Source organism: Propithecus coquereli, unplaced genomic scaffold (assembly GCF_000956105.1).
Source record: "Propithecus coquereli isolate 6110/MARCELLA unplaced genomic scaffold, Pcoq_1.0 Scaffold2, whole genome shotgun sequence".
Taxonomy (NCBI): domain Eukaryota; kingdom Metazoa; phylum Chordata; class Mammalia; order Primates; family Indriidae; genus Propithecus; species Propithecus coquereli.
In genome coordinates this window covers 10,663,996-10,673,188 of record NW_012144966.1, presented here as the reverse complement: position 1 = coordinate 10,673,188, position 9,193 = coordinate 10,663,996, and positions in this window count along the sequence as shown.

Here is a 9,193-nt window from a genome sequence, read left to right as displayed (position 1 = left end):
TTTGTTATGTGAGACTCTCATACATTACAGAATGTTAATCTTTGATGAGTAGCATCTGTCAGTCATTGTGACTGTGAAAATCACCCCTCCCACCCTCAATTTTCAACCACCTCATTGATAATCAATGCTTTGCCAATTGAAAAACACTGTGTATGGCTCACTTTACAATAGATGTAGCTACCCAATAGGGCAAGTCCTCTATGCTTATTGGTTTTTTAGTTTGTTTTGACTACTCTTAGACCTTTGCTCTTTCTTTACATTTTAGAAAAGCTTTGAGAAGTTCCTGAAAACATCCCACTGAAATTTTGGTTGGATTTATATTGAATGTATAGCTCCATTTTGGCAGAATTGATGTAAAATTATATCTTCCTACTCATGAATAATATCCACATATTCAGACATTCTTTAATGCCATCAATAAAGAAAAAAACTCTCCATGAGGCTCTAGTTTATCATATTTTTGACAGTTATAAATGAAGAAACTGCATTTTCTGGTTTCTGATATATACAATAAAATTGATTTTCATATATTAATTTAATGTCTAACTATTTTGCTAAACTCTTATACTAATTTTTTAAAAAATAATTTTGTGTGTATGTTTAAGTTATAAAACATGATGTTACGGAATACATATAGTTAGTAAAATGCTTACTACAGTGAAGAAAATTAACACATTCATCATCTCACATAGTGAACCAATTTCCACATAAGTAAAGGTCATTCTGAGTTCTTTGTTTTGTTCCATTGGTTACTTATTTTTAAATTATATCTTTATTTTTGAAACTATGTATAGTTACACTATATCTGATGTTTTCAATATCTGAAGTGCTTGAGAATTGAGTCTATTTGTTGTTTCTGTTGACTTTCATTTATGGTAGCTTGCTTCCTTGTGTCATTGTTTGTTTTGTTTTTTAATTGTCAACACATACAGTATATAACTTTAAGTATGTTCTATCTTCTAGGTAACTCGAATCTTGTATCACATAACTTACCTTGTAAAAATTCTGAGGGCCTAACTTGGGAATTCAGTTATCTAGAAAGAATTCGCGTTTCCTTTAGTTGTGATCTAAGGGCTGCTACCAGCCTAGGACCATCTCAGTCCCCTTCCCCATCTCAGGTTCAGTTTCCTTTCCTTGCGGAGCTCAGGTTTCATTTATGATTCCAGCCGGTAACTGAATTTTCCTCTAGGATTCCGTTGCTTTTGTATTACTATCCACTGCTTTCCCCAACACTTGTTTTCAGTTCATTGTTTTCGAAATATGTTTCTGTAAATTATTGTGGCAGGTACTTAGAGGTTTAGTCTGCCGTGTAAAGGAAGCTGAACTGTCTTTCTGTCTGTTCGCTATTGCCACCTTTCTTCTTAATGCATTTAGTAGAAGTGAAAAGATGAATGACGTTTCTATTTACCTTCCATTTTACAAAAAATTGAAAAACTCAAAGTTGAATTTTCTTATTTATTTCACTAAGCATCAGTTATTAAAGCAGTTATAAATTATTTAAATTGCGGATCTAAGATTTAGATTTGCATTCTGAATTTACAGATCCATTCTATTTATTCATCATTAACTGTGGCTCCCTTTTTAAAAGTAAAGATGTAGCTTTTTAGGACAGTTTTAAAGTCTTCTTGGAAATCATATTATTCTTAAAACAGATTTTGTCAAGTTGCGTTTAAGTGAATCAGAACATATGGATTACACATTCATTAAAATATACATGGGTTGAGAAATGATGGGAAAATGTGTTTGGCAAAACCTGTCTGGCAGCTTTCCAAGACCAAAACATTTAAAAAATAATATTTAATCATTTTTTAAACTTAAAACATGGCCAGATTTTTCAAAACCTAGGAATTATATTCGTTGATATATTTATTTGTTATGGCAGAGTAACTTTTTATAATTCTTAAGATTCATTTTATAAATATTAATAGTAAAATCCATATATCAGGTCTTCCTGCATTGACTCTTCCACAAAATTTAAAAACTCAAAATAAGTGGAGTCAAAAAAGACATAAGAGCTGATATGACTTCTCATTTGTACATAGAAGAATGTTTGTGTACAAAGGCAAGCCACCACAAGTGCAAACAACTCAGCAATGATCGAATTCCAAATTTAATTGGTATTTTTTTAATTCTACAATTAATTGACCAGAAAGACCAAAAAACAATTTGAAAAAGACCTTTGATTATCAGTTCAACTTCAGTGAAGTAATCATTGTCTTCTTGTTTCTTGGATTTAAGCCATTATTTTCACATTCATGTGAATCAAGAGTATCAGTTGCAAATGGGGCTATTAGACCATGTGAGATTAGTTTGACTGAGAAAATTAGGTATACTTACCAAGTACTTAATGTGGCTGTGCTAAAACTTGTTCAGGTTCCCCAGGGTATTCACTTCACTTTGACTGCAATGTTGTGATCAAGAATATTCACATCTAGCATTGGTGGAGAATTATCATTTCCCAAAAAGGATAGAAGTTTTAGTCCTCCATTCATCCAGTTCCTTGAAATGTGCACCCAGTCATCTGAAAGTTAACCTTCCTTCCTAAATTCAATGAGATAATTTTTGAGTTTGGGGCCCTAAGGCATCTTCAATAGCTCTATTCTAAAAAACTGAGGCTTGTGGAGGTAACAACTTCCTCGTTAACTGCAATTCTACTATATGCAAAGGACTTTATACACACTATCTACTTTCATAGCAATCCATGGATGATATTATTCCTATTTTACAGAACAAGTAAACTGAAGCCTCTCTAGATTCGTTATTAGAATGGGGATTCAAGCTCTAGTCAAAGTGCCAAGACCTACCACCCTACCTTTCTCTTTTGTGGAGGAGGCTAGTCTTCCTGCGTGTCTTCCTCCTGCCCAGATCTTTTGATTATCTACTCTCTTCATCCCTGGATCTCCAAAACCAAAGTAGCCCAGTAGTCTGGCTGAAATCTAGCATACTCATAGGCAACCTGAAATTAATTTTCCAGGAATACATCCTTGATTCTGATATTCCTTAGCTCATAATAAAATAAGATTCACAGAGAACAAGTTAATTTGTCTCCCTGCTGACCCTCCACTCCTACCCCAAACACCTCTCCTCTGACCCTGAGCACTGAAGTGATATGTACCTTTGAGACCATACCCTGCTTTGCCTCCCAGGATTGAATCCAGCAACCCCAACCCCCAAGTAACTGATGCATACCTAGAAACAGACCAAGGGCTGGAAGCTCTCCTAAGGTAAGCCTCAATTTCCAGCCTTTCCAAAGGTAGTAAGTGCTGAAGTTTCCAGTCTTCCTTGGCTTTCTTCCTCGTGCCACTTCATTTCTCCAGTGTAGCAGGGGCTGAATACAGTGCAATAGTATTATGTTAATTATTTTCTGGATTATGGAAACAATTCTGAAAAATCTTCACCACACTGTCCTCTCCACTCTGATCTGTCCCTGTAGGCACCCACCCCTCCCAAAACTAATTCACAGATATTCCCTCTGTGCCCCCAGGCAACATTATCAAGACCTGGGGATACAGGATCTGGCCTACAGGCCCGTCCCTGGGCCCCAGAGTTCAGACCCTGACCAAGCCAGGGAGGAGCATCATGGATTTGGGTTTTGTTTCTTATAGAATATTGTAGATATGAAATTATTTTTTCCAAGAAGCAACTATTACTCTTCAATCATATGTCTGCTGTTATTACTAGGCAATAATGATTCACATATTTTAATAACAACTACCAAGCTTATTTGTAATGTGGATCCAGAGAAATGTGCTGTAACTGTCCTTGGTCCTTAAAAATCTTAGCAGAAGAAAGACACTACTAGGCCCAAATTGCATAGCAGAAAATAGTCATCTCCTTGAAGGCAGGAACTTCCTAAAGCATTAATTTTAGGGCCTTGTACATAACAGATGTGAAAAAGGGGGAAGTTGCATTGGAAATCTGTCCTTTGGTTTTATTTTGAATTATATGTGTAGCTATACAAGCATGAAGCCCTCGATTAAGTACTTTGATAAAACGTGTTAGTGGTTTCAGTCACACAGCAGGATACCAGACACACATTTAGAATATCAGAAGTGTGGTTTGTATTCATTAATAGTTGCATCTGATCCTATACAAATATGCTAGTGTTTTCTAAGTTATTACAACTGGTTTATGGAAGTTTGTTTAGGCATGGGGCCTGATGCAGAAAAAAGTTAGAAAAAATCTGCCTTCTCTGTTCTTTTAAAACCTCACTAAAAAGAATTTGAGAACCATAACCCTATAGCAATAGAGAATAAGAGCTCTATAGCTTAAAGCTAAATCTATACCTACTACATTTGAAGCCAAAATAGTACCACTTTTTCAGAAAGTTTCATATGAAAAGTAGCATCATATCTTTTGGTTTATAGGGGTATTTTGTTCTATTCACTAATCTTTAAATATCAGTCACTGACATCAGGGGGATGGTGTTGACAAATTTTTATGGCATAACATAAATAGTTAAATTTCTCATAGGGTACAAAAAGAACAGAGTAAATTGTTTGTCTAGTTGTATTTTTAAACAAAATATGTTTTGTGTAAAAATGTAAAATCATTATTTAAATGACTGGGTTAATAATTAATCACTAGTAACATTATTTTATATATTTAAATAATATTAGATTTCAAAGCAAAAACAAGTATGTTACTTCTGCACCAAATTTCAGTTATTATTGAATGATATAACCTTGCTTTCACAATAATATTTTTGAACAATGTAACAAACCTTCAAATCTTATCTTTTCCTCGGGCATACTTGCTGTGAACTTCAGTTCTGGATCACATGGTGGCACATACTTTCTCTGTCTGCTCTCTGGAGTTTTCTAACTGTTTGCTAAGAAAGGAAATCACTGTTTTGGTTCCGTGCCTCTTTCTGCTCCACAGAGATTGGTTTAAGTTATGAGATAGAAAGAATGTTAGCTCCAAACATGTTCAGGTAGACATGAGTTTGTTCCTTGCTCCAGGAGTGTGTAAAGCCACACAGTGGTCTAATAATGATCTCGTTCTAGTCAGAAGAGAGTAATTTTATTTCCCTTCACACTTCTTTTCCCTCAGCCCCCATTTCCTTTGAGGCTTAGAGCTGGTATAAAAATTAATTTGCATTCAAATGTTTAAGATCACTTTCAACCATTCTAGCAGAATTTTAGTTCTTTTGAAAACCTATTTATTTCTTAAAAGACCTGTGCAACTTTTCCAGAGGGCTTAGGAATAGAATTCAAGCCAAATAATACTCAATGCTTAAATAGAACTGTCTAGCTTTTTCTTTATAGCCCAATCAAAAAACAAACCCTTTCTAGATTCTAGTTTCTAGACTTCATGTTTGTGGGTAAGAAAGATTTCACTTTAGAAATGCACTAGTTGGGGTGTTTTTCTGAATATTTGTCATTTTTATTTTAAAATATAAGATATTGCCGTCTGCCAATCTATTGAAAGTTTGAGACTTCGCACTTCCTGTGCTCTGCCCAGTCATTCTGTGGGTCTGTGGGAGTGCAAATGGGCATGGCAGGCTTTCTCGGACAAGTGCCCTGCCTCCATCGGCATCCAAATGAAAATTACAGCTTATCAGGGAAACCTTCTTTTATTACCACAAATATCAACATCATCCCTTCACCTTAATCTATGTGTCCTGCTTTATTGAGGAAAGAGAATTAATGAGGAGAATCTTCTACATTTTCATCAAAGGCCAAATCCTCAACCCCTATTGTGGATTTTCGCTCCCATCTCACTCTCGCCTTCTTATGTAATTTGCTCATGTTACTATTATCCATACTCTCCTTGCACCACTGACCCTCCCTTTTTATTCGATCATTTCCATCATGCAATACTAGTTCATGGACACCACCCTTTTCAAGTTCACGAGCAACTCCCATGCAGCCAGATCCAACAAGTACCCAATTGTCCTCAACTCCGTCTACCTCTTGGCAGCATTCTCCACGACTGATCCTCCTCGTGCTTTTCGAACGCTCTCTTTGCTTGGATCCCATTACAGTACACCTTTCTGGTACATTTCCCAAGTCACTAGTTCCTTACTCCCTGTTTTCTTTGCAAATGCTTTCTTCAGACAGATATCTAAACATTGGTGTTCTTTGGGCTAGGTGCTAAACCCACTCCTCTTCTCTCTCCATATTCTGTGCCTAGGTGACCTTATCCAGCTCTACAGCTTTAAATGCCACCTCTATGATAATGACTCACAAATTTGTATTTCAAATCTAGAGTACTCCTCATCTACCTGACCACTTCCTTGATATCTCCATAGAGATGTCTCACAGACATCTCAAGCCTACCTCATCCAAATAGAACTCTCCATTTTCTCAGTAAGTCTTCTTTTGCCCAGTTTTCTTCACCTTAGTCAATGACACCATCATCCACTCACTTTCTTAAGCCAGAAACCCAAGAGGTACTCCTAAGTCCTTCCTTTCTCTCACCATGCCCTTCACTCTACCCCACTCAAATCCATCAGCAAGCCCTATTCATTCTACCTTTCAAATATCTATCACGTTGTTCATCCTATGCCTCCCTTTGCCCAGGTTTCATTCGTTGATGGCAGGAATTATTTCAGTGGCCACTCAGAACGTCTTTTTGCTGCTCTTGCTCACTCACAGTCCTCTTGCTGAAGTCATCTTTTAAAACTGAAAATCAGTTCATCTTTGTCATGTCTTCCCCCAAACTCATCAATGGTTTATAATCAGGTCCCAGCCTACTTCTGCAGAATTATCTCATGCTCCATCCTTCCCTCTACTGAGCTCAGGCTCACAGGTCTTCCTCTGGCACTTCGAACATGCTGAGATAACAGTCCTAGTGCACTTCCTCGGAGAGTACTTTCCAGCCATGCCCAAAGAGCCTGCCTCATCACTCTCTAGCTCAGCCAACTGTTTATGTCTTTCATAGCATTGGTCACAAATTTCTAATGACTATTTTTTGTTTACTTTTAATAATTTGCCTCTTTCACAGGACTGTAAGGCATCTGTGACCGTGTCCATCTCTTAAATTCTTATATCCTTTTCATCTAGTGCCTGGATACCTAGTAAATAACTGCTGAATAAGTGAATGCAATGCGGGGTGCTCATAATAACAGGAATTTTTCCTCACTGCACATGTGATATTGGGCTGCTAATTGGGCTTCTAAATATAGAGCAAATAAATTGTGTAAAATAAACCATGTGAGAAAATGAATATTTCTTGGAGAATGTGAACTTTGCATTCATTTAGCTTCTAGGTCCCAATTTATGATCCAAGGGTTGCATTAATGTAGGTTTTCTTGTGATTAATTATTTATAGGGCATTGAAATGATCCGTGCCAAAAAGCAGATCCTGCTTCAAATAGCTTTAATATATCGGAAGACACTACTACTCAGTTCACAAAATCTACATGTGGCTTATTACAGGTTTGCTGAAATTATATTAATTACACTTGCTATAATACAACACAGGGAAAGGAAACATTATTTGGAGGAATTTGCAAATGATTAAAGGGGCAGCTGTTTCAAGATCCAGGTACTAAGGTGAAAATGGAAATTTACATTCAACCCTTTTATTCAAGGATTGTATTAATCATGACATTTTATTTATCTCAAAGGTTGATGATTTTCGTTCCAACTTTCATATTATTTTCTTAGACAATCAGAGGACTTTTTTTGTATTCTCAGTGGAAAAGAGAAATTAAAAGCAAAATACACGAAAACATTTGAATTTATCTCAGACAATAAAGAAAAATTTATATACAGTACATGGAAAAAAAGAGAATAAACTTCAAAAAGTCAGGAGAAAAAAAAAGACAATCTGAATCAGCCCTTTCTATTTTTTTTTAAATTATAGAATGCTTTCTTCAAGTGAATTCTGAATTGCAGTATGTGTGTTGTATATATACATACAATATGCATGCATGCGCGTGCACACACACACACACACGCACGCACATTCCCTTGTAAAAGGTATTTGGTTGACATACAAATGGAAGACCGGGATCCTGCCCTCTTGGGCCCTCCTTACAACTACAGCAGCCTTTGAGGTACTTATTGGCCCCCCTCAGTATTTCTCAACTTGGGGAAAATGAATCCGTCCTACCCTAAATTATACATTGTATGTTAGAATTAACTTTTCTCCTATACATTAGTGGAGTACCAATTATTTACTATTCTGAGAGAATTAAGAAAGTAGTCACTTAATTCATTTCCTGTGTTCTGTGCTTCAGATGAGAAAATCTATTCAGCTGTGAATAATTTGAATACCACTAATATAAGTAGTAGAAAAAGATATTATACTCTTATTTAGAATAGGTTTGTCAAACACACTACAAAAGCTCTTCCCTTTCCTTTTCCAAGAGCGACATTGTTATCATCATGGCACTTTGCTCCTATGTTTGGACAATGCCTTCGAATTCCCCCAAACACTCTTCTCTAGGAAGCCATTACCAATCAGTAGGAATTAAGAATATAGGATTAAGCCAAATTGCCATCTACATGTGGGAGATACTTAAAGTGATTGAAAAAGTGATGAAGAATAAAGATAATATGATCAAATCAATGCTTCGATGAATTGACTACCTTTCCTACTTCAAAGGTTATAACTAGGAACAAATATGTTTGAAAGTATAAGGTAAATCAGAATATCATAGATTATATTGTAAATTATTACATATTATCTAAAAACATGTCATTATTATTTTTTTTTTTTGACAGAGTCTTGCTTTGTCACCCTGGCTAGAGTGCAGTGATGTCATCACAGCTCATTGCAACTTCAAACTCCCGGGCTCAAGCAATCCTCTTGCCTCAGCCTCCTGAGTACCTGAGACTACAGGTGTGCTCCATGATGCCCAGCTACTTTTTCTATTTTAAGTACAGACAGGGTCTCACTCTTGATCAGGCTGGTCTTGAACTCCTGAGTTCAAGCAATCCTCCCTCTGGGCCTCCTAGTGTGCTAGGATTACATGCGTGAGCCACTGTGCCCTGCCCAAGTATGTTAATTCTTTAGGTTATTTGAGATGTTATTATTGTGTATTTCTTGCAAATGTTCATATAATTTGGCATATAGATGAGCAGAAATGAAAAACAAAAGGAAACAAAGTTGTGCAGCTATTTATAAGGAGAATGACAACATTGTTAGTGACTAAGGAAAAAATTAAACATTTTTAAGTATGAAAATAAGGATAACCTTTGAGAAAGAGAAATCAAATTAAAATATGCCTATGAAGTGCCTG